General features: G+C 43.4%; 2 long non-coding RNA genes across 4 annotated transcripts; one reads left to right on the top strand and one right to left on the bottom strand.

Annotated features, from left to right (window-relative positions):
- Positions 1–1,237: 1,237 nt before the first annotated feature.
- LOC137468216 (uncharacterized) lies at positions 1,238–13,911 on the bottom strand. Of its 3 annotated transcripts, XR_010995805.1 has the most exons (6): positions 12,757–13,911; positions 11,322–11,444; positions 10,161–10,262; positions 9,689–9,838; positions 4,368–4,469; positions 1,238–1,324 (listed from the first exon to the last, which is right to left on the bottom strand). It is a non-coding gene; the product is annotated as an uncharacterized lncRNA (long non-coding RNA). The 3 variants fall into 3 exon arrangements; XR_010995806.1 differs by lacking the exon at positions 12,757–13,911 and having other exon boundaries at positions 11,221–11,330; XR_010995807.1 differs by lacking the exons at positions 1,238–1,324; positions 4,368–4,469 and adding an exon at positions 8,882–9,237.
- A 7,934-nt stretch (positions 13,912–21,845) lies between these two features.
- LOC137468215 (uncharacterized) lies at positions 21,846–25,626 on the top strand. The gene is made up of 3 exons (XR_010995804.1): positions 21,846–22,211; positions 22,680–22,767; positions 24,493–25,626. It is a non-coding gene; the product is annotated as an uncharacterized lncRNA (long non-coding RNA).
- Positions 25,627–26,428: the final 802 nt, after the last annotated feature.

The following is a 26,428-nucleotide window of genomic DNA, read 5'->3' as shown; positions in this document are numbered from 1 at the left end:
CTGGTCCCTCCTTTCCCCACATGCCATGAGGTGTGTGGAAACACACCTGGAAATACAATCCTACTTCTGGTCATAACCTTGTGGGCAGTGGAGCTCCTGGGTCCCAAAACCACCCAGTCCTTGCGGTTTGGGTGGGTATGGTTGTGATCTCCAACTGCTCAGAGAGGTGGGAGAGGACCTGCCGTCCCTTGCTGCTGGCTCTGGAGGAGATCAGGAGAACCCAAACTGATTTTTCCCAATTATTCGTGGGATGAAATACACCTTTTGCTTAACCCACCTCCTGGTTTCCACCCAATCCATCAATGCAATCCAGCTGCTCCCCACTGCCTCTTTCCACCCCAGTCTATTGCCCACCTTCCCTGGTCAATGCCAGCTACCCCCAGGGGTGGTTTCATGTCAGCAGAGCCTTGCAGCCTCCCTCTCCCCATCTCATTGCTGCTGCAGGCTGGTTCACTTGAAGCAAAATATGGTGCCAGTTCCATGCTGTGGATCAAACTGGGACACTGGAAATTACTTTGCAGAGCAGGAGACCTTTTAAATTAGTTAAAATTATTTTAATAGTTCAGGATAATCACCAATAAGTGTTTAAAAACATCCCAGGTGAAGCCGCAGAGGAGGAGAAGGTGCAGTGCTGCTCCTCAGCTGACATTGCCACCAGGGTCTTTGTTGTTATTGACCTGCACTTGCTCATGGGGATTTTGCTGCTTGGCCAACCTAAACCAGCAGATTTTGGGTGTCACATCATCTCATCTTCCTCTTCAGCCCAGGTTTGCAAAAGAGCCTGCTCAGCAAGGATGGGTTGCTGGGCAGGTTGAAGGAGGGCTGCATCTCACTGCCACGCACAGAAAGGAAACAATAGACAGGAAAAATCAAAGTTTTGCTGGAAGAGGAGAGGCTCCTGCTCTTCCTGAGGCCCTCAGTAATCCCTGCCTGGGTCATGCTGCCTGCAGGGCCCGGATAAGACCTTGGCTGCCACACAGAGCGGCTTCGCAGGACAGGGTGGAAAGCAGCTCAGGGTGTGGTGCAACCATGATTATTATTAATAGTATTTTTTCATTAATCACACACAAGATAATCATGAAACTATTGCCAAATAATCAGTACAGACGTGGTATCAAAATGCTTATCACTTCAATCCCAGTTCAGGCTGGATGTGTGGATTTATAGCTAGAGCAGCTTGACACATTTTCAGTTCTTTCAAAATGAAAAATGTGACTCTGAATGCTACAAAACTCACAGCACTTGGGAGGATGCGATCACTTCCTTTTACTCTGTTTTCCTCCCGATTGCATGATTATGAAAGAAACATCTGTTTTGAAGAGATCTGCAATAGAAAATTTTTGTTCCAGTTGGATTTTTAATGGACAACTGTTACAGAGTCTTGTTCTCCCCACCCTCTTTCTTTCCCTTTTTCGTTTGCTGAAAGATGAAAGAGAAAGGAAGAGGAGGAGAAAAAACTCAAACAAACAAACCCCACTGCCCAGACTACAAATACAGACAGAAAAAGGAGCTACTGAGGTGTGGATGGTGTGAAACACCACAGCTGAGCTGGCAGAGAATGTTTGCACTTCAGTTCTCTTTAAGAACATTTGATGTTGTTTGTATATGGATTTTTCTACATTTTGAATCAATCAAAATACTAAAAGAGGGATACAAATTTGACCTTTTTTTTTCCCTCACCAGGGAATAATTACTATTGTGTGATAATCTTGGATGTAATTAATCTGAAGCAACAATAAAGTATATTAATAATATATAAAAATAGGTATTGTTCTATATTTGCAGTATTTTTGGATTCTCCCTGACTCTGTTCTTCTGCTGCAGAAGAGGAAACCTGTTGTTCTTTGGGAAGTCTTTACATATTGGTAGGCAGCTGGAAGCAAAAGCCAGTGAGAAGAAAAGCCTCAGGCACTGCAGCCAACACATAAGGCCAGTTCTAGTTTGTGAGAGGCTGAAATATCAGTGCAAAAGGCCACTGAATGCTATCAGCTCCTCTGGTGTTTGCAGCATTTATGGAAGACCATGCCAAGCAGCAAAAACTGCGGAAGGGGATCCTGGATTTTGGTGCATCAGTATCCACAGACAGAAAATGAGATGCAGGAATCTCAAGCCTAAGGGAAAATGACAGTGAAAAGAATATTGGCTGCACACCAGAACGTGGTGTGCTGGTCACTCCCTGCACAAAGCTTGAGGGAAAGAGGCCAGGATGAGCTGCCTGGGAAGGGAGCAAAGCTCCTCCTCAAGGAGCAGCTGTCCTTGGTGGAGACTTTGCATGGGCTCCTTGACCACTGGTACAACCAAGCAGCTCCTTAGGTCCAGTCCAAGTCCACATGACTGCAGCTGCAACACCAGCGCCTGCCTCCTGATTTTTTTTTTTTTCAATTTTTTTTTTTGTGATACTGCAACAAAGAAACAAAGCATCACTTCCTAGGCTAAATAAATAAATAAATAAAAATCTCTTCCTATAGAAAAACAGAACTATTTTCACATCATACAGTTTTTCAGAGGGGAAAGACCTACCCATAATATTTTTCTTGGATATGTGCTATTTGTTCAGTATCCCAGTAGTTAAAAGGATTAAAAATAATGCAGACTTTCTGGTGTCATTCAGATTTTCTATCATCTTCCTCTGTGAGGCAGAAGCAGGACAAAACATGGTCTTCTAAAATAAAAATGGCATGGCAGGGAGACCCTTTTGGAATAGGTTGGCCAATGAACCACAGCTGTTAAAAAAAACAGCCTGCTTTCCAAGACCAAAGTGAAACACTTTTAAAATATGGGTTTGAAAAGATTCCTCCTGAATTAGTTACTTGGTAAATGAAAAAATCTTTAAAAAATATGCCCTGAAAGAATAAAACACGACAGATATTTGATCCAGTGGCAGACTGCTAAGCTATATATTTGTCAAACCACAATTTTCTTTCTAGACACCCACTGTTTGGCCCCATTTGTTTTCTGTCCATCAGACTGGAATCTCTCTTTTGATCAGTTGTATCAATCCAGCTGTCTGGATGGAAGGAGAATCAGTTTGGGAGAAAGATGTGGAGTGTGCTTTGAGTAGCCTTGGGAGCGGTTTTGACAATACCCAGTGCTAGGACTAGGGAATTTCAGTATGAATTTTAACAGTACAAGTGCACATTAGACAGTGATCTTTGTTTTTCCTACATACCAAAGGGAATACGTGCCCCATAGTCTTGAATGTTTTTGTAAGAATGCAGCTGACATTTGCAGGTGACAATTTTCCATATTCATAAACAATTTTTGATATCCAGGCATCGATTCCTGTTCAGGGATCAGAGCTGGTACAGACCAGATTCAGCTGTGTCCAGTGCAAATATGAAGAGGCTCTTTAAAACTGGCAAGTGTATTAATTGGAAGAAAAAAATGAATCAAGACATGAAAAGTTTTTATTTTCTTTGTATTTTTTCATCTCTCTTGAAACCTTGGCTTGTATTATCTTCTGGCTATAAATATGGTGTTTTAATATTTTGGTAACTAGATATGTGACCTAGGCCACCTCCATTCTCTTTAGCCATTTTCTCCCACCAGCTTCCTCCTTGCATTTTAGAAGAAATAACAATCAGTTGCAGGAGAATCCTCAAAAGCCCCCCAGGTTTAAGCAGATTTACTATCTGTAAAACTTTTTCTACATGCAAGCATTGGTCCAGCAGTGTAAAGCAGAAAAGCATGGCCATAAATTATAACTTTTTTGGCTTTTGGAGGACTCAGGTAGATGATTCAATGCTTTATTACATTGGGCTTTGCATGTCTGGATCCAGATTTTTAGGATAGGCACCAAAATCCCTGCTCATGAAGCAGGGTGAATAAATCAATTCCTTGAACGAGTTAATCTCAGATGAAGTTCAGCCACGCACTCAAAGAAAACCTGCATATCTCATGCTCCATGGTCAACCCCGGCCTGCCCAAACTCTGTAATACAGCCTGAAATACTCTGGCTCCACATTAAATTTCATGTGTTACCCAGCACCTGTGAAAGCCTGTGGCATGTGCTCTATGTGCTCTAGCACACTGTGAGATCAGAAGGGGGGGAAAAAGAAAGAAAAAATAAAAAGGTATGCCAAAATCTGAGTTCCAATGGGCTTTTAGCCAAAAAGAAGACCATGCATGTCTTCAGAGGAGAAATAATCTAGAAAACTCTAGAAAACGTAGAAAGCCGTAGTCAAGAAGTGCCATTTCATCAGACTGCTTCCCTCCATTGCCACTTTATTTCTTCTGCCTTTAACCTCCACGGAGTACAATCATGCAGTTTACTGTCCCTTACATCACACACTTCTTTTTCTTTAGCATCCTCACAGTAAATTGGGGATTACTTTGAAGATTCCTGTTAGGAAATGAAGTGCACACACACGCTCACATGCAAACACCTGCACAGGCCCCTGAGGGCATCTGTGCTGCTCCTCCTTGCATTCCCAGTGACTTTGTGCCTGTGTTTCTGGCAACAAATTAATCTGGAACTGGAAAATCAAGAAAGGGTTAATTAAAAAAAAAAAAACAAACCAACAAACTTTGCCTAGTTTGCAGGGATTTTGCATCGGTTTCCATGGAAATGGAAGTAGAACAAGCCAAGAGCAGTGGTGTAGCCAACTTCAGCTGCTGGCTTCTAGTTCTTGCTCCTGTTTCCATGGAAATAGATGCCAAATCAGCAAAAAATAAGGTAACTTGTTTTAAGATAGTAGAGTTTTAAAGGCTTGTCCTTATTTAACCTCAGTCAGGAAGATAGCTGGTGTGGGGAGGCAGCCAGCAGCTCAATGAAAACTTTCAGAAGCTCTTTCAGCAGCTGACTGCTTGGTGAACTCTGCAGAGAGTGAATTCACAGGGCAGCCACCAATCTTCAGAAACATTCTGCAACTTTCCTGCACTTTGCAAATAGAATACATTTTCCTCTTGGCATGGAGAGTCACAGCAGTCTGTGGGTGCCCAAGCTAACATCTCTCTGCAAGGCACCCCTGTAAGTGCCTCCTTAGGCTGCCTTTGCCTCCCAGAGTTCAGAAAGGGATGTGATCTTCCCAGCTGCAATATGCAAACTATTCCCATTCCAAAAGCAAAACGTTCTGTTTCTACCTATGGGGAGAGAAGCAAAGGAGGGTTAGCTGGGGGAATTCCTGGCTGTGTTTTACAACAAACACCCCACTTTCTTTTTTTCCTAATCCACGAAGGCAAAATTTCACTGAGATAAAAGAAGTTGGCCGTAACCTTGCTTATAGCAAAATGTGGATGGGAAAGCAGAACTGAATCCAACCAGAAAAAAAAAATCTGCTGTAATTTCAAGAACTGAAATTTCATCCAAAGCTCATTTTATTAAAACAAATGTTAATAGAAAGCTATTTCAAGGTTGTCTTTTGATCCTTAGCTCTTGCTGTGATGGAATTGTCTGTGGGGAAGAGTATTTCTTCGTGGGAAGTTGTGTGAAGACAGAGATGAGAATCCCATCCTAGGCCCCATTGTTCTTTGACTTGCACTTGAATTGTGATCGTTGCCAGCCATCCTCCACCTCTCTCTTTTCCCACAACCCATTGCTTACACGTGCTCCTTAGGCATCTCTTTAATGAGCTGCAAAGACACCCTTAGACAAGGGATCATATCACAGGCCGCTTTTGGCCCCTTTTTTGGTAGCAGAATATATCTGGAAGCCATAAGTGTGGGTATATGTTTAAAAAAAAATTCTTGGCTGGCATTTGTGGCGAAGTAAATGCAATTCTAATGAGGCATTCTTTCATTTGCAGCATTACATTTTTGCTTTTAGGGACATAAAGTCTGCTCTTGCAAGGGCACGTGCTTTGCTTCACACACGAAGAATATTCCCTTGGGCTACTGGGTGAGTAAATAAATGAAAAGTGCAGGCCAACCTAATTTTAAAGAAGTGAATCAGGTCTAGACTGGGGCCTCACCGTTGTTAATTTTAGGTATTACAAGGAATGTGTTCATTTTCTGACTGGTTTCTGTGGATCTTCTTTGAAGAAAACCCAAGAAACATCAAGCCCTTCAAGAAATTGCCAAAAAAGATAGACTTTTTTTTTTTTTTTTTTTTGCATAACGAACACTTAAACACAGGGGAGGTTTTTTTCTTTTCCTTTTTGACAGCACACATTGTCTTAAAAGTCATGAAACTTTCTCCAATTGCTCTATCAGACATTTATTGCTGCTGCTGCTATGATGTGATTTCTTTGAAGCTGTTTTTGAGCTGTTGGGATCCTGGTTGAGGGGGGCAACCCAGAGCTGTGTTACTCATGATCCTCCATGACACTTCACTAACATTTCCCCTGGAAAAGCTTTAGCCTTTTCTGTAATGGTAAAAAATAGATCAGGGAAGCAATGGAAAGTAAACTCACACATTTCAAGGGGGGATGTGGGAGGTGGAGCTGAGAGCACCACTGCTCCCCAGGTGTTTCTAATTCTGCTTTCAGTGTAATTTTTGGACTCTCCATTACACAACAGTTCATCATCCGCTTCCAGGAGGCTTCCAGGCCTCCAGGTCAGTAACCTGCACAAACGTCATCCCCTCTGGCTCTCCATGCTTAAATCACACCAGGAGTAAAAAACAGGAGCTCTCTGCCAACTCTTCTGCAAGCAGCTCAAAGCAGCATGGCACAACTCAAAGGATCATGAGAACAAGCTAGAGAACAACAAGCTGTGGAGCCAAAACTGAGATAAAGCAAAAAAAAAGAGAGAGAGAACAAGGTCTGACATGAGGTGTGTGCAGCAAAAAAATGACACATGCACTTTTCTGTGGGTTTCATAATGTTGGCAGATCCCTGGAGTGTGCTGACAGCTCTGTCCTGGAAATCCAGCTCCTCCAGCCCACCCAGCCCTGCTGCTGGCCCTGCCCTGGTGTTCCCAGGAGGCTGTGGCAGGTGGGCACAGAACAAGGTGTGGCAGGAGGGGTGGAGGGTTCTAAGCAAGCACAGGCTGTCCTCTGCTCTTCCTAAAGTGACTGCTCCCAGAGCACAGGCTGCTCCCTTCAGGAGGGAATATCTCAAGGGGAAGTGGAGCAGCAGCAGCCACCAGGTGCTTGCCATGGGTGCAGGGAGATGTCACACTGGGAAACTCCCTTCTCTGGGCTCTGGTCCAAAGTCACTGTACATGAAAACCTCCTCCCAGAGACACCTGGCAAAGCTGGATGATGATTGAATAACTTGTAAAACCACAATCACTCCATCCCTGCTGGTTCCCTGGGCTGGGCAGGGGGAGGTGGACAGACAGATTGCTGCTACCTCCTGGGGCTGACACCCCGGCGTGCTCCTGTCCTGATCCCTGAGCTTGGAGAGACATCCTCTCTTCCTGGCTCTGGTCTCAGGTTATCATCCATCTCAATTCCAGCTCCATCTCCAAGATCCTCCTTGCTCTCCCAGTGTTTTGGGGAGGCCAGGGTGGGCAGGCATGACACCTTGACCTGTGAGAACCCCTTCTGCTGAAGACAGAGGGTTAGCAAAGAGCAAATGTGAGCAGTGAAGCAGCACAACTGCCCTGCTCCAGAGCTCAGAGTTGGCTGGGACGTGACCTTTGTCCAGCCATCTCACCAGGGGACTCCCAATGCTTGGGAGTTTCCTCAGTGTCTGCAAAATTTCTCAGGTTAGTTTAAAGTCTAATTTGTCCTTCAATCACAGAGTCATGTCATTCTTTTTTTTTTTCTCCTCCTTCATCCATGACTAGATAAGGCTGCCTTGTGTGTGGCTTGCATTATGTACCTGTACAGATTTCTTTATTTTATTTTATTGTTTGTACTAATGATTTTAATCATGGAGGTTTTTGCTTTGGAAATGGAAGGCCTGTAGCTTTCACAGCACAGATGGGAGATAAAAGCACTATAATCACAGAGTGCGATCAATGAGACTTTTTCCAGGAAGATGCTAAAGGCATTATTTGGCATTAACAAAGAAAGGGATAATTAGAAAATAGGCAGAGAAGCCTTTATTCCTGTAATTAATTTCAAAGTTGGAAGTTCCCTAGTGCTTTTCTGTTCAAAAGTGACAGCATATGAGCCATTGCAAAGGAGATGTGTATTAATCATAAATCAGAAACAGGGAGGAAATTGAAACCTGTGTTTCCACTGACTTTAAAAAGAAAAAGCTGCTGCCTGGAGTTAATGTGTATTCTGACTGTATGTGAAGGAAAAACAATTATAAATAGTTATTGACACATTACATGAAAGGTAAGAGGAGGATGTAGCCAAACTTGGTTTCCTGGGAGACTGGGCAGTCTTCTCCAGAGGAAAAATAATACTCAGGAGTCACTTTGATAGCTTGAGGTTGTGCCTATGTTTGCAGCTGCTCTCTTCTGCACTAATTTTCTACAATTGCTACCAGCCCCATTGGTGGCCACAGTGATGGAAGAAGTGTTCAGCAAACTTCCTCTGCTTCCCTTCATTTTAACACTGTCAAAACTGTTTCTGAATGAGAAGTAAGTGGCTCTGCTTTAGGAATGCCAGCAGTCACAGCCGTCTTGCTTACAGCCTTCTTCCATCTGGATCTTCAGCTTTTTTACAGGCAAACTGAACATCTTCCCCTGGGGTAAGATCGAAAATTAGCAAAGGAAAAAGGCAGGCACAGCTTTCTGTATGGTTTTTTCCCTTCTGTCCCCTAGTCAGTGGCTGTTGTCCCCATCATCACATCCACAGGTATAACATGAATTGGTGCAAAGTGTCCAGCTGGTGAAGGCACCAGCCTTGCTACAAGGGGTGAGGCTGGAGACCTGTAGCACTGGTGTCTTTTACTCAGAAAGAGTGGATCCCCTTAAGACAGCTGATGTTGCACATAGAGCCATATATTTATTTTTTATTTTATTTTTTTTAATATGGACAGCTTTACAATTAGTTGTTTTTTTTTTTTAAATTTCAGTCTGGGTTGAACTGATATTGTTGGCTTTGTATCATGGCTGGCTTGGCTGATGACTGGTGAAGGTGAACATAACACTCGTGGTGCCTCCTCACACCATGAGGAACTCACAGCCTACACACACTTGCAAGTTCCCATTTGTGTAATTTTGGGGTTGATTGCAGAACAATCATTCAGTCAGCTGTAATGTAGCATATGTGTATTTATATATACCATCAATCACATAGTAAAATTTTGCATGTGCACACACACACACACACTCTTTGTAATGATTTTTTCACTTATTTGCTCATGAGGTTGGGTTAGGTCTCTTCGCGTACATTCCTCACCATCTTTCTCTAGCTCTAGACCTGCAGGCAGGTGAACTTGGCATCTTACTTTACAACTGGATCAAAAAAAAATGCATAAAGGTAAGAGGATTACATACAGGTTCTATATGGTTTTATTTTTTCAGAGTTCATTTAAGGACAATCTTTCTTTTAGGTCCCATTCCTCAAGTTTCTTTGCTTAAAGCAGAGAAATATGTACATAAGCTTATCACAGAGCTATACCCAGCATTTCACAATGTGCAGTTGGCATTTGCTGATGGCAGCACTGGTGGAGCTCTCTGTGTTTCCCAATGCATGGAGAGAGTGTTTGAAACAACAGTTTTCTTTTCTATTACTTGTTAATTTCCATATTCTGTTCTCATTGCATGAGCTCCAACACTTTGCTCTCAAGCAAGTGATGCTATTTAAGTTCTCCTGGAAATACTTCTTAGACATGCAGGAACAGAAAAAAATGATCTGCATGTCCCTGGCAGAAATATCTTCTGAAACCGCTAATGGTTTTCTTACCTCACAGCAATATCCCCGGAATGTTCCTGCATTTACCACTCCAAATCACTGCACTGATGGCTTAACTCAAGACAGACAAGCTGTTCTTCTCCTTCCAATGAAATGATTTTCTCCTGATGCGTGTCCTTCAGTCCCATTTTTGAACACAACCTGGAAAAATCACCCCAATCACTGTCAGTAGTTAGTCTTTGGCCAGTGGTTGTAAAGCAAATCTTCTTTTTCTTTAATCCCTTTATCTCTTCAGAGAAAAAAGTTTAATAACTTTGACAGAAAAAACTTTAAAGTTTTAATTGTATGAATCATTTTAGAAGGTAGCACTAATTACTTTTGATTTATAATTATGAATCAAGTTTGTAGAAAGGCATACATATGAATGTCAAGTATCTAAAATACCTTAAGAAGGTACAGAATAAGACAAAGGAAAAAGGCTCCAAAATGACATTTTTCCAGAACATTTAGATTTCTTACTAACACAGGCAAAAATACTTGCTTAGAATACAACTTAAAGATATGACAGGACACAATGTCATCCTTTTACAACCCACGTAAGATATGTTATGATGCACTGCAATGACTGCAAAACAGAAAACTTTGAAGACAACTTAGTAATACCTTGATTAATGCAAATTTTATAAAACATTCAAAAGGATATTAACATGCACTCAAATTTCATCCCTCGTTGGCAAATGTAAATGTAACATTTGGCTAAATAATTGTCAAAATTTCCACATTCAAAACCTTTCAGTAACTGATTAGACTGTGGAATTAACTTTTGTGTAAATCTTCTTGAACCTTTTGATTAGCTTCCCAATTTTCACTGGGAATTTATAATAAAAATTACAGCAGCAGGCTTAAAATTATTTGAACATGCCTAGAGCAAAGAGCCAACTAAATTGAAATCTTTTTAGTTATTGGAGTATTCCTGCTCTTCGCTCTTCTAGAAGACAGAGAAACATTTTAGCTTGTCCTAGAAAGGAGTCCAGCTTGACTGCAGGCAATTCCAGCCCTATGAAGAGACCCAAAATAGGCACCTGGCTCATTCCCAAGCCATAGTTTCCAAGTGAACCAGCTCCCAGCTCAGTCTCAGCGATCTCTCACTCACACAGAGACAGACTCTGCCGCGCCATTCATGCTCAGCAGTGTGTTAGTCCTCAATTAATAACACAGGCTACACCCAGAATCAGGCTGTGAACAGGTTTAACACTACCTAGATCTCCAAAATGGCCTTTCTTTGTGGAGACAGACCTTATTTGCTCTAACCCCTTGACTGTGCCTGTCCTATTTGGGCTCTGTTGGACTACTAAAAAAATCCTCTCTTTCAGCCCAAGTCATCCCAGCGCTGCCCTGGCCAGCAGCACAAGGAGATCTGTGTGGGATGCACAGTCCATGGGCTGTCCCAAGGTGCTCCCACCCCATTCAGAAGAAATGACACATCTTCACCAACTATTGGCAAGGTGTTTTGGACTTCCGAGCAAGAAAAAAAAATTAAATTCGTGGTTTTCTTTGCTGTGAAAGGGAAATTAGTTCCTTACCCACTCCTCCTTCCAGACTGGGATATGACTCAGATCCTGATAGTTTAAGGATGATCAGAGCCGATGCTGGATTTCTTTTGTGAGATGTGTCGTAGCTGTACTAAATGCTGCATTCTGCTCCTGCTGGAAAACAAGCAGGACTTCTTCCTGTAGTTGGAGGTAGATTGCTTTTCATCTGGACTTCAGTCAAATTCACAGTTTTATGACTTCCCATCTAATGCAATCTAAAATTCTTGTAAAAATACCAAAAGGAGCATACTTGTGCAACTTTGATAGTTCTGATAACTGGGGGATGTACATCATGGGTGATCCTTTCAGAAAGGTTTACATTTCTGCTCGGTTTCCAAATGAAAGATATCACAAGGAAACTTGGGGTTATTTGTGGTGCTAACAATGCATATTTTTGAGGGTCTCTGGTTTCCTGTGGCGCCTCATCCTTAGGGCACTTCATTGTGAACGTGCTGGCACACATCCTTTTCCCAAGCCCAAAGCCACCTGGCAGCTACAGCAGGAAGACTGAAAAGCAACATCCCACTTTCAATGGTAAATTCTCAACCTATGCATGATTTGTTGTAGCAATCTACCCATTTGCCTTCCTGCGGGGATAAATTACTGGTGTCTGGACTATGCTGCAGAAGGAGAAAGATTTCATAATAACCCTACAGCTTGTACTTCAAAGCATGAAGGTTTGTCCTTTATTTTAAAGCATGGGAATAGCAAAAGCAATATTCTCCCCATGTCGACTTACTTAAAATAGTTTTGAAACCATAGTCTTTTTCCCCTCTGAATTTGCCTTTAACTTAAACATACAAACATGCCTCTTATAGAAAAAATATTAAAACAATAATTATTCATTTTCAGTACCCGGCTTAAAATACTTTGGAAGTTCATTGATTTTTCAGAAGGCTGGAACTGGGCACAGTCTGAACAACAGGTATTTCCTGAGGCATTTCCAAGAGTGTATCCCAAAGCACAACACTCACTAGTGTTGTTTGCTTTTGAAAATCGTGACTGTGGGTGACATTTCTGTTGGCTGGATCCCTTAACTCCAGGTAATACACAGCAGAAATTAACTGCCCCTCTGTACACATGCTCATGCCTTTTTAAAATGATATTTTAAATGTAAATAACTCCCTGAATACGCGAGGTTCAAACAGCACATAGTTCTTATACGTAGGAAGCCTCAAGATGGCACTCTTGAACTGCAGAGTTTTTCAGGGAGGCTGATTATGAGTTTCTTGCAAGGGGAAAAAAAAAAGAGAAAGAAATGCAATGGTGAGTGTGAACCTGTGCAGGAATAACCGGAGGAAATATCAAGTAGAACAGCAATATCAGACTAAGGCATGAAAACCTATCAGAGTTCACATGGCAAAATGTACTTGAAAGCATGGGTTATTATAAAAAATAGGGTTGATAAACCCCCCAAATTTTGTGAATAAATCCACAGTTTTTTGAAGCTTCATCCAGTTTTTTATCTTGCTCACCATCCCCTATTCACTACTTCCTTTTCTCTCGCTGAAGGTGTTTTGATGTTACCTCATGAATATCCTGGGGCCAGCTGAGGTGTTGCTCGTGTTGGGTAGATGTGAGGCAGGACACACTTGTGTAGGATATTTATGCCAGAGGCATGTGAATAAGGGATGGTGAGCAGGAAAAAAACATGGTGAAACTTTGGTCTGCAGACCACAGGTAGAATTCCATGACCTGCAGAGGTTGTGCCTCTCAGTTCCTCCTTCCATCGCCGCCCTCCATGGAGCAGAGGCTGTGCTGTATCTGTCACAGGAGACCCTGATGGCTCCTTCCTGGATGCTCCTGCTTCCTCCTGCAGCACAGGGACAGAGGGAGGAGGCCCTGATACCCCCAGCTTCGGAGGGGAGGGAAGGACACCTACCTGCCCTTCATTTGGAACTCACCTACTCTTATAGCATCATTCCCTGCAAGCGGGCTCCTGGGTGGGATTCCTCCATGGGTGTGTGTCAGCATTGCCTGGGGGTTGGACAATCCTGCTGTGCCGTGGCTCCCAGGCAGTTCTGGAGCAGCTGGCTCCAGCCAGGCAGTGTGGTGGGTGGGAAAGTGCTGGCACCAGCAGGTCATCAGCCATGTCCCATTGGGGAAGGGGGGCCCAGACATGTGTGAAAGAGGAGCTGGGAAGGAGGGCATCAGCTCCCAGGCCTCCTAGAGCCTTTCTCTCCCTCCTCCTCTTCATCCTCCTCTTCCTTCATAAGAGGAGTTTTTGTGGGAATCAGGGAAGTGCAGTAGGAAGCAGCCATGGGAGGGAGGATGAAGATCATGGTGGACCTACCCTGGCTTACAAAGACTTTTTGGTGTTCTTCTGCCATGGCATTTGCCTTCCCTGGCCCAGCACTTTTCCTCAGTTGTTGCTTCTCTCCCTGTTGACCTTGGTGACTGTGTCCTGGCAGGTCAAGGTCACAGCTGGCACCATCCCAGCCCACCAGCCAGCCTGCCTTGCTTGCCCCACTGGAGCCACCACGCTGGAGCCAGCTGTGGATCGCTCTTACGAAATCATCTGCTGACTCACCCTTCCCTTGCTTGCCTAAGTGAAATCATGCCTGCCTTTAAAAATCTCATTGCAGCATTACATGACACTTTTATCCACTTCTTTCACTGTCATGAACTGCTTCAGATAAGCAGCTGTGAGGTTTTTGGGAATGATAATGTGGGTTTTTTTCTTTGCTCCAGGGCCTCTGAAATAGGCATTACTTCTTCTCTGTTTGCTGATATAAATACAAATCTGTTGAATCACTGAGGTTGCTCCTGGAGATGCTGGGAACTTGCTTTCTCCATCACAAGGTGGACTCAGACATATCTCTCTGGGCCAGGTTTGGTTTAAGGACCAGCACTGTGAGGATTTTCAGTTGCTGTGCCAAGACTGGAGGCATTATTTACATGCATCCTATTTTGCAGAGCCAGTCATGCATTGAATCCGTGTCCATGTCCATTAGCTACCCAAAGCAAGAGCCTGATGAGTGATGGGCTTTAGAGATGGACAGACAGGTAAAAACATGAGTGGAATTTTGCTTAGGTTGAGCCAAACCAAACATTTTTTCTTGGTTTTTTTTTTTCCTCTTTTTGCTACATTTTGATCCGTATGAGTTTTGTGTTTGCTTCTGATTTCATTACTTTTTGATTCAATGTTGGTTTAGATTCTGATTCACCTGACATTAAAAAAAAATTCTGCTTTATAAAATAGTATATTCATTTTTAACTGAGAAAAACCCATTGAAGATTTTTATGGCCATACCAACCACACCTGTTGAAAATAAGTTGAAGGTTCTGATTTTTCCCAAATTTAAGAAAAAGAAAGTTGCTTTTTCTGAAGTAAAATATTTCAATCTGACTTAAAGGAAAATACTACCTAATTTTTCTTCTTTAGGAAGACCTACTTGCCAATCATGATAAATCTTATTTATTTCATCTTGTGATGATTATTGAACAGTATTGAAACCATGCTTTGGCAAGTGATATACTACTGTACCTGGGTTTTTCAAACACAGCCATGCCATGGGGCAAGAAGGCAGTTTAGGACTTGGTGTTGTATCTCTCCTTGTGAGGTGCTGCATCTCTCATTTTCCTATAGCTTTCTTCTGTCATTTGAATTGCTGCGTATGCTTGGTCCTGTGACATCTCTATAATGTTTTCTACAGCTTAAGCAGAGCCTCAAAAGCACTAAAAGCTGTGTAGAACTCATACAAATGTGCAATTCATCAGTTCAGAAAGGTACAAATAAGGACATTTAACAGACCAGCATGTGAAAATCATCAATTTTCTATCCATCCTGTAACACTGGTCATTTTCAGACCTCAGGTATTTAAATATCTCCTATTTCTTTCTGATGTAAATAAATTCAGAAATTTTTTTTTCACATATAACACCCCTCAAAAATGAAAACGATCTTTGAGCTTTGTACTAGAATTTTTTACTTTCTTAGCTGCAAGATGAAAACTAATGCTCCCCTCTGTCTTAGGTTGGAATACTGATTTGTAGAACTTCTTAGTGGAGGACATGGTAGATATTTTTAAATCATACTTGCTCTTTAATGTGGAGAGCCATCTCTGGGAAAAGTTTGCAAGATCAAGCCCACAGTTATCATTTAGTCAAACTGCATAATTCTTAGGTCTTTTAATCTTTTCTCATAAATCAATCCTCCAATCCCCTTAGTCGTATTTGTTGCTCGTCTCTGAATTCCTTCCAATTTTGCAATTTACATTATAATTAGGGCTTAGTGAAACTGATGAGAAAGTGATTTTTGGGGCCAATTTTTATGCTGCTTGTAAATATTCAAAATCTGGCTTTCCACAGGCTCGTGAGGGCCCCCCAAACTGCGTGACAATGGCAGGGACCTGAGGAACTCCCACTCCTGGGGCAAGGACAGATGTTTTGCCAGATTCTCCCACTTTGGCTTGCCACTAATTAGTGTTCATTATCCCATTGATTTTCCTGGGACTGTAACTGCCTACAGCAGAGCTCACAGTGAATAAGGACGGGAGGATCTGCCCCAGCCTGCACCCAGGATCACTAAACCACTCCCTGGTTTGACTCAAGGTGAGCAGGTGGGCTCAAGCAGGGCAGGGGTTGGGACTGGGCTCTTTGGGGGAGCAAAAGGCATCAGGCAGAGATGTTTTCTGCAGGAATGCCTGTGCTGGTGGGTGACAGTGCTGGGCAAAGCACATCACCTGGGTGGTTTTGGCTGCCATGCCACGCTCTGCAGGCAGATGGGACAAATGGTGAAGTTAGAGCTTACACCCCGTGGCTGCTGTCCCTTCTGGCCCTTGGATCTGCCATGGCTCTGCTCACCTCTGCTCCATCCAGTCACTGTCTGGAAGAGTGCATGGGCAAATCCAGAGGCACTGAAGGTGGTTTGCTGATCATAGACCTGAAGAAGATGTACAACTGGCAGAAGAGCAGCCACTGCCACCACAGCCACCTCCCCTGCTGCTGCTGCCTGGCTGCAGGACATCTGCCCGCAGCCAGAGCTTGCCCCAGCACTGAGCAGATCCTTCATGCTGGGGAGAGAACGTGGCCACCACAAAGACCTGATGGATTTAACCTTTCTCATCCAGTACAGCCCACTGGGGTGTGTGCTTGTCCATGGCTGGAGGGGAGGCTCAGGGTAAGGCCATCTGTGAGCCTTTGTAGAAGAAGCCTGTGCTGAGAGTCCTTGCTGTCCCTCTCAGATCAGCTGCCATTTACTCATCTCAAGGACACAGAATTGCTTTCTTAAACTCTTTTTCAACCTATAGTTCTTATTTGCTTATATGATAGCTACAGTGGATTGGAAATCTGCTGCACTGGCAACAGGCTGAAGACTCCTGTGAGAGTCTTAGCTCAAATGAAAGCTAGAGAAAAACCATTAGAAAATGAATAGCTGAACCCCTGCCTACCTGTTTTCTGCCTTTGGCCACACCATCCATACTGTCCTCTTGCTTCTACCTCCTCTGAGTGCACAAATGACAAGCCACCAGTGCATGTTTTGAGTCTCAGTCACACAGGTTAACCAGAACCTTTTAAATGGAGAATATTCAGACCAGACCCTTAGAACAAATTTCTCCTGTATGCACCTTTGTAACCACTTCCACCAAAATAATTTCTTATTCTCTACACAAGGTGCAGAAGCTTACAGAGATCCTCCCTCAACGGGGTAGGCATATGGAAAACAGCAGCCAAAATAATGACTGCAAAGTCAAAATTTCAGGGTTTTAAGTCCTTTAACAACTTTCTTTGACTTTCAGAAGAAAGGTTTGAATTCACAAAGCTGCTTGGCGGTGCTCTGATGAATTTAAACAGGTGGTTTAGGATGAAGAAAGCATGAAATGGCAAATCACTCACCTCTTTTGTTATTTCTTCCCAAGGACTAGAATTAGTACTGGTGCTTTCTGGACTGAACCAAGGTGCTATGTAATCAGCTGCAAAATTACTGGAAGCAACTTTAGAAATAGCCCCTATGTGCCAATTTGCTGTAGCTGTGCCTTTCTTCTGAGGGACTATCTTAATCTCTGGAAACTTTCATGCAACAACACAGACAGGGTTGCAGGTGCTGTGATGGGGAAGGAGAATCTCAAAAATGAGGAATTAAGGTAAGCAAGACAGATATGAGTCTGCAGAAAACCTGGGACCATAACTCCATGACATGTGAAGTGTTCCTGAGGCTGATACTGAAAACTCAGTGTAAATCATTGTGGTGTTCCTGTAACAGAGGAAGAGGATGATGCCAGATATCCCCGTTTCAATACCAAGCACATCATTCCTGGTGCCATGAATTAGTAACATTTAGAAAGAGCCATGATTTTTTATTCTGTCACTTTCAGGGTCAGGAAGAGACTGAGATGCATCTTGACATTCAAGAAGAGCCGATCTGTTGGTCAGAGCTGGATCTTTCACAGGATATTATGGCTGAATAGAGATGAGTCTCATAACCCCTCTGGTTCCACCTCTCCAGGCAGAACTGTCTCGCTCAAATCAGCCAGTCCAAAGATCACCTTAACTATAATATCAAACCCAGACTGGGAGATCTGAGCAGCTCAAACCATGACATGACAATTTTTTATCAGATGAACAGTCAATGATGTACCACATCAGCACCCCCAGCTGGAAGCTGTATTGGTGATATGCAATATCTGAACACACCAAACACTGAAGCCTTTGAAATTACAAAATGCTCAAATGCTCTTGAGAAGCTCCTGGCCAGCAGCTCAAGCCACAGAATCACAGAATGGTTGAGGTTGGAGGGGACATGGAGGTAATTTGGTTCAATCCTTCTGCTCAAGAAGGATCACGTAGAACCAGTTGCTCATGGCCCTGTCCAGGCAACTTTTGAATATCTCCAGGGATGGAGACTCCACAACATCCCTGGGCAAGCTGTGCCAGTGCTCTGTCACCCCCACAGTGAAAAAGTGTTTCTTGCTGCTGAGGCAGAGCCTCCTGTGTTTCAGTTTGTGCCACTGCCTCTGGTCCTGTCACTGGACATCGCTGAGAAGAGCCTGGCCCTGTCCTCTTTTCACTCTCCCTTTGGGTATTTGTATACATTGATGAGATCCCCTCTGAGCCTTCTTATCTCCGGGCTGAGCAGTCCCATCTCTCTCAGTCTTTCCCCACAGAAGAAATGCTCCAGTTCCTTAAACATCCTTGCCATGGCTTTTTGCTGAAGTCTCTCCAACATGCCAGGTTCTGAGGAGAGTGGAAGGATCACCTCCCTCCACCTGCTGGCAGTGCTTTTTCCAGCCCAGGATACCTTTAGTTGCTTTTGCTGAAGGGCATGTTGCTGCCTTATCTTCAACCCAGTGTTCACTGAGACCCCTGGGGCTTCTCTGTAAAGCTGCTCCACCTACACTTCTTGTCACTGGTCACCATCCTTCAGGCCAGACTGTTCAGCAGGATTTTAGTTTTAGACTGTCTGCTCATCCAGTCCACACTTTATCAACTTGACGATAAGGATCTTACATGGGAGAGTGTCAAAAGCCTTACTTTAGTCTAGGCAATGTCCACTGCTCTCCCCTCACCTACCAGGCCTGTCATTTCATCACCAAAGTTCAACCATACTTTCCCCTTGGTGAAGCCACTCCCGGTGACTTTCTTGTCTTTCTTATGTCTGGAGATGATGTATGGTAATATCTGCCTTACCAAGGCTGGAGGTGAGGCTGACTGACTGGAGTTCCATGGCTCTTCCTTCTTGTTCAGAGAAATAGTTGTTCAGATTTGTAAATGATCACCTTTTTTTAGGCCTAAAAATACCAGTGTTTCTAACTGTGTTCACTGAGAACAGGAATTAGACTAAGCCATGTCAAACTAGTCCTGTGGGGTGTCTCTAGAATCTCCCCATAACATAAGGCTCCTAAACAGGTACATTCAACACCTTGCTACCCGGTGTAGCTTGCAGCCCAAACACAGAGCATGGGGAGTGAGGTGCAGGCAGAGAGCAGTGAATTGAAGTGGCTTCCAAGAGGTAACGTTAGAGGGTTGGTGGAAAAGTTGCAGTGGGAACTCAGGGGCAGAGCTGAATATGCTGAAAAAACAGCATTGGCACTGAGCAATGATGATCACTGTGTCAAAGACGATCTCTATTTTTTTCTCCCTGTGTGGTATGAAGGCACCAATGCTGAAAGAATTGTCTCAAAACCAGCTTTTCAAATGGTGAGCTTGACTAGAGAGGTGGTCCCAAGACATCAAAAACTGCTTGCAAACTTTTGCATTCATATATGAAAATTGGGAACTACCCTTGCTCACTCAACCCTTTTCCCCCAAACTGAATTATTCCCAGCTATTTCACCACTTCTCACATTTTTTTTTCTTTCTCATGGCAGATTGGTCTCTTCTGCCCTTCAGACAGCATTTATGACAGATGTGCTTACCATGTCCCATGGAGTTTTTCCACTGAGATGTGTTTGTCACAAACGTCATCACAGGTTAGGAAAAAATAATCTGGAAGAAATTTTTAAAAGCTTTTGTACACCGCTCTTCAGAGGTAGGTTCTTTTCTCCACGTGCTGCTTAACTCTTTCAAGGTCAGATCACCCATGTGTCCAGACATGCTGGTTCTGGCACTGACCCGTCCCTTCCCTGTCAGAGGATGGTGGGAGCTGCTTCTCCCTGCCCCAGGTCATAGTGAACTTAGACAGTTGTGGGGTTCAGAGCAGGTCAGGGGATCAGCACCTACTGCTGCTGTTGGAGAAGCCAGTGTTATTGAAATGGCAGATGAAAAGCAAGGGGTGGACTTTTTCTCTCTCTCATGCTGTCTTGTTTTCTTTGAGTTCAAGTTCTGCTATGTGGCTAATCAAGGGAGGGAGTAGCAGAGAGATCATCTGAACAAACAGAGCCCAATACTCAATTTGGATGATGACAATGAAAATGCCTTATCTTGCTTTAGTGGCCAAGTGACCAACCCCTACTGCCCAGCCTTCTGTGCACCGCGGATGAGCCACCGTGCGCTGGTGTGCTCAAAGCCACGGCAGAGGTCTCGCCCTCGCAGCTGCCTTTGAGAACAACTCCAGCAGGGAGAGGATGAGTGTGTGTGCGTGTGTGTGTTTGCCTGCAGGCAATGAGGGAATGAGCCTGGAAGGAGCTCCTGCAGCGAACGGGGGAGTTTCTCTTTCTGGCAAAAAGTTTGGATTCTTCGCCAAAGCTTGTCACCACCTCCCAAAGCACCGGCCTGCTCTCTCTCCCATGCTGGTATTTGGCTCCTGCCTTCTTTCCTCAGCTGCCGAGAAGTTCCTCCTGGTTTTGGCAAAGGAGAGGAAGCCCTGGCCTGGAGCTTGGCACCCTCCTGAGCTGGAAGAGAAGTTGCTCAGGTGGCCAGGGTGCTTTGGATCTCCCAGCCCTGCTGTCACACACTGTGCCACAGGGCTCCTCGGTTCCCATGGGAATGTGAAAACCTCCTTGGGTCTTTAAATCCATTTCCTTCTGGCCAGGGCTGGTGTCTGCTCAGCTGCTCTCAGCAGCCCCTGGCCAAGAGGTGCAGGAGCTGCTCAGGGGCAGAACCTGAGGACGATGGATGAGCTCAGGGCAGTGCTGAAAGCGCTTCTCAGCCCTTGGAGGCAGAGTCTGAAGGGATGAGGGAGCCAGTTCGAGCTCTGTAAACAGGAGGGAACAACTTTCAATGTTTAAAATATAATTAACCTTAGAAGTGTGTGTTCTGAATTGTCCTGAGAATTGGATGGAGTTCTGGGTGAGGTTTTTTATTCTTTAAATTAGGAGCTATTGTGAGGTAGGGTAAGTTATAAGTAAGTGTGTACACTCTCTTTCTTTAGAAAGGACCATACATGGCCTCAGAGAATGAACATAATTTTATTAGTAAATTAAGTATTCTTCCCTTTGAAGTATGTTTTCCTAACCTCTACCCCCCTGTCACATTAAGGCATTGATTTTAGCTCTTTCAAAACTTATGTATGCATAGATACAGACATTTTCTCTCTCCTTTTCTCCTTTTGTCATTTGGTAATACCGGAGTTACTCAGTGAAAATCCTCTGGGAGATATTCCAGGAGAAATGAAGGCGTTTCAATCAAACAAAAAAGTGAATGCAAATCACATTTTGAACAGAGTACAGCTGTCCAGTAGAAACAATGATTTCCTCCCTGCATATATCTTGAAAAAACTGATCTGTGCTTTTCATGCAGGGATGTAATATCAGAAATTTGAAGTTACATATTGTTAGGTTGGGTTTTTTTCCCATTTGTTTTGTGGAGAAGAGGTATTCCTCATGGAAAATTTTCAGAGGCGTGATCAATACACAGAATGAATTGTCTGTTGTTAGTTCTAAACTGCAAACCTGGAGACAGTCCATTTTTGTACTCCAGGGTGCTCTAACAAGCATCATGGCTGAATCATAATAAACATTTGATTTTCCTATCAAAAACACATGTACCCACACAAACAAACATATTTCACTCTACTTCCAGTGTCTTTGACAGCATAAAATTGAAATACCTGAGGCAATTTGTAAAGCAGATATAATGCAAAATCCATAACCAGATCACTAGAATTCAAATATCTAAGTCTTTAAGAAATAGAAAAAAGCCAAGCAACATGCAGTTGCATAAATGCTCCATTCCCTGCTTTCCTTATATTCAGAAAGAGCTCATAAAAAATCCTCTGCCATCTGCTATATCCCCACCTATAAGGCATACTTGCAAATTCTTTTGATGTGCAGATCATTACTTGGGATTAAATTTTCATATATGCATGCCAGTCTCTTCTTCCCATTCTGCTTCCATGCTCCTGCTTAGGTACCAGGTGTGCCCAGTTGGTGGAGGCCTGCTTTTGTGATGCTCAATCTTGTAGGGACAGCTGTGGAAAGACTGGAAGAGCACTGTCTCCATTCACAGCCACTCAAGGCTGATGGAGATTATCACTTCCCCCAAAAAGCCTGGCTGGAGCTGATCTGCCTGCCCAGAGAGAGAGGGAGGTGGGGAATCCTGGCAGGTTCCTGCTGCTCTCTTAGAAAAGGCTTCTTTCAGTTACTGTCCTATCCCCTTTCTCTGTAAGAAATATACATAAGTGTAATAACTAGCTGTTAGTTGGTGTTGAGTCATTTACCCAAGAAGTACAAGAAAAATTATTTCTATTATGACAAAAACCTCCATTATTTAGACCAGCCTCAATTAAAGCATCCTGCTGGCCAGGACTGTGTATTTCTCTGCTGTAAACACCACTCATATTTGCAGCTCTGTTTTGCCATGGGAAACTCTTCATTTTGATCTTGTTACAAAAGTTTTTACTCCCCAGATTGCGGATACAGAAAAGGGAGGACTGCAATCCATAAGGGTACAAACACTTGCTGCTTGTTTCTAAATCTTACCTAGGAGGAAGATTTTTGCTTAAATGCGCCTGAAATCTGACATTTCAGAGCAGAGTCTTTTGTAAACTGGATGGAACTGAATATGTTAGACTTACAATCTGGAAGCTGCTAAATCTACAGTGGATGTACTTCTCTGGTGTGCGTTCCCAGATTTACAGACAGTCCTCAGAAAGAGAACTTGATGGAACCACTGAAGGTGATGGTAGCAGCACCTAGAGATCCTCAGTACCAACACAAGGTAATTCAAAGTCCTTAGAGTTGCAGTTTAAGCTGATGAAGACAGGAGAAAGGCTGACAAAGAAAAATGAAGTTTTTTTCCTCAAGACACCAAACCTTAGTGGCAGACCCAGGTTTTAATCCCAGTTTTTGTGACTTCAAGTCCAGTGTCCAATGATGTGTCCTGCTGCCCCCCCACACTTGTGGAATACATTTCTTCATATATCTGCACCTCTTGCTCTGCCTATATAGACACATCTATATTTAACTTACAGAGTTCTCTGTATAGATGGATAATTCTCTATTCATTTACTAATTTATCATACATACCACATTCCAAACAATGTAAATATTTAAAACACTTCATTTGAAATGCTCTCTGTTTATTTTGCTCTTTTAGAAATATCCAGAATGTCACACACTTTCCCTTCCTGTTTTGGAAAGGAATCCTTTCTTGCCTGCAGAGAAAGAGGCAGCGATATTGAAATTTCCACAAAGAGAGTTTGTCCCCTGAGTGTTCTTGCAGGCATTTGTGCTGAAGAGATGTTAACATAAGCAGCATTTTACATGAAATATATTCCCAGTGCTGCTTGATGCTGCAACTCCCCATGTTTGTCAGCCCTCCAAGGAACCCAACAGCACAAATAAGAAAGGCAGGACTTAATATTTAGATTTTTTTTTCCAAGCTTAAGAAATAACACTTCAAGCTTTTTCTTTTATATGCGTAAAGATTTGCTTTGGGATCACTTTTAACAAGTTTTTTAGTCCTGTGTGGCCAGAGCTGTCTTTGCTTGTGATGAGGATCCAGGCAGGTGGATGATGACCCCCACCCCTGTCCTATCCTAAGTACTAACCCAATCAAATACTTCACTGCGGGGTGAGCCACCATCCCAAAAGGAGCAGGAGGCTTTTTCATTGTACCTGGCAGTCAGAAGCTCCTCTTCTAGGGACAGGAGCATCTGAGGCTGGGACATGATCCTTCCCTGACAGCAGAGTGCTTCCCAGGTGACCCCAGGTGTTATGTAAATGCTGATTTTTATTGCTATGAGCACGGGAAGAGATTAACCACACCAGCTGGCAAGGGATTTGAAGTGAAGCCTCCTTCCCCACCTCTGATCTCAGATCAAAAGTTCCAGCCCTGCCTGCCACACCCTGCTCCTGCAGGAGGGCGATGCCAGGGGCACCCAGATGGCAGGGCCACCACAGGGACCCGGCTCTCGCAGGGCACTGCCAGCTCCTGCTGACACCTGCTGTGGGTCGAGGAGGAGAAGGAAGAATAGGAGAAGGAGGAGGAGTAGGAGGAGGTGGGAAAGGCAGGGAAGAAGGACAGAAAACACCATACCAGGACATGCTTTGCACAGATGTTAAAACCCAGGAGCATCTTTACTAATTGCAGCAAACTTGGCAGAAATTAAGCCTAATAGGCCTCCTTCGTGTGATTGTGTGACTAAACACCAGATGCCCTAAAGGCACAAACTGACAAAGCTGTGGAAATCTTCAATAAAGTGTCTCTGATCCTTCAGAAAGGGAGAAGATGTCACAAGGCAGCCTCCCCAGAAGACATCCCCCTGGGGATCAGAAGGATGGGGTGGGGATGGAGGTGTTGCAGCTTTGTATTATAAAACCCAGCACCAAAATCAAATTTTATGACAAAGATGCTCTTGAGAGTGCATTTTCATGGAGTCATAATTTTTTTCTGGAAAAGTGGCAAAACTCCAAATACTTCCTTCCTATTTTGCTCTCCCAGCACAGCACTTCTGCCCGCTGTCATGAAAAGAACCGGATACTTTGCAAACGGCCTTGGTGCGTCATGGGATTTATCCAAGAGTGTTGTAAACCACATGGCCCTTCTCTCTCCAGCCTTATCTTTGAAATGTCTCAAGAGACATCTTATTTTTATGACTGCTCAAGGACTGTAAGCCCGAGGAGCTGCTTTTGGGAATGCATATGATCCCTGTCACATCAAATGACTGCATCGTAATGTCAGCGCTGTCTGTGCAACATAAAGTAGCTGCTGAGTCCCAGCTTTCCCATCTGCAGCTCCTCAAAATCCAGGATTTTAGGTCTGAAATTCCTATTCCAGTATTTTCAATAATTTGAGACTGTTTATTAAGAGGTCTAATGTGTAATATTTTACTTCCATGTGTTCTGTGGTCAGGAAAACATAAAGAGTTTGCTCTTGAGAAATTTTTATCTGCATTTGTGGTTAATGTGCATGATTGCCTGAGGGAACAGCGTGGTACTGTGCCAATGATTCTTCTTGTTCCAAAGAACAGTAAAACTTTACAATTTTAAATCACTGGCACAATACCTTTTTAGGTTATTTCAGAAATACCAGCTATCAGTTTCAATAAAGTTGCAGCATTTTGTTTTGATCTTTAAATTTATTGCTAGCATGAGAATAGTAATCTGCAATATACCTGCAGGTCAAAATGAAGAAATTAACCTTGTTGGAATGAAACTTTAAAGGTTTTATGCTCTGTTTTAACATGCTACAAAATAGGGTTTTTTTGGGTTTTTAAGGCACCATTTGCTGATGGACAAATTCCATGGGAAGATGTGTGACTATCATTAATTATCAGGACAAATCTGGGAATTTGAGGATGTTCATAATAGGAAAATAAGGAAAAGTTACTGCACATATGAGTGTAAGTTGGAGGGCTTGTGACAGCAGTTCTGTGTTTCAGAACATGAAATCAGAGGGTGTTTCTCCAGGCTTCTTTTGTGAAGCTGACATCTGATTCAGCCTCCTTGACCCCTCAATGGACTTGAATCTGGTGGAGCACATCACTAAGCATCAGAGGAGGAAATAAATACTATTGGTAAAGACATATTCCTCTTTGGTGATGTTCACTGTCAGGCTTTTGAATTTGTCCTGGCTCTCCTTGACAAAGAATTAACTGACAAAAATGATACTGCAGTGTCAAGAGATAACTGGTTGATCTCATCCTCCAAACTGCCTCACCTATTTCTCACTGTGAGCTTGGTTACTCATTTCAGACATCCATTTATTTCTGTTTCACAGACCTATATTTTGCTGCCATATGTCCCTGGAAACCTTGACGTCAGAGACGAATGCTCTTGTACCTGAGTCCAAATGTTAGAGGTTCATCAAGTGTGTCTCTAATGGTTGCTTTTTTCATGCTGCTACCCAGGGTTTTGGTCCCAAGCGGAAAGAAATATAATCTAGGGAAAGAGAGCAGCCTGGGAGGATGACTGGGTGACTTCACAGGAATACTTATTTTCTGGAATATGAAAACACATTGGTAGTGTAGGAGAAGCAGCAGGCTGAATGACTGGGATTTTTTATATTAATGACTAAGTGTGCATCATTCCAAAGGTCATTCATTTCATGTACCCCACAACTATGCAAGCCTAAGTCTGCCTGGCGGTGACTAGTGGTGACACTTCTTGTTTGTCTCCATCATCTGAGCTTGTGACTGTGGTGAGAAGGCCTGGGCTCTATGATTTTATAGCTGCTGATGTAATTATTGCACAGTTAATAGTCATGGCTCCCCAGGGCCTGCAGAAATTGCAGCAGATGGGAAAAGTGGCTTCTAGAACAGTCAGCTCTGTAACCCCTCTGCCTTCCTCACCAACAGGCAGCAGGGTTTGGGTGAGCACATATCTGGTGAAGGAGCAGGAGGATGTTGTGTCTGGGCTCATAAAGACCCTCATAGATT

Source organism: Anomalospiza imberbis, chromosome 2 (assembly GCF_031753505.1).
Source record: "Anomalospiza imberbis isolate Cuckoo-Finch-1a 21T00152 chromosome 2, ASM3175350v1, whole genome shotgun sequence".
Lineage (NCBI taxonomy): Eukaryota > Metazoa > Chordata > Aves > Passeriformes > Viduidae > Anomalospiza > Anomalospiza imberbis.
This window is presented reverse-complemented; position numbering and strand designations above follow the sequence as displayed.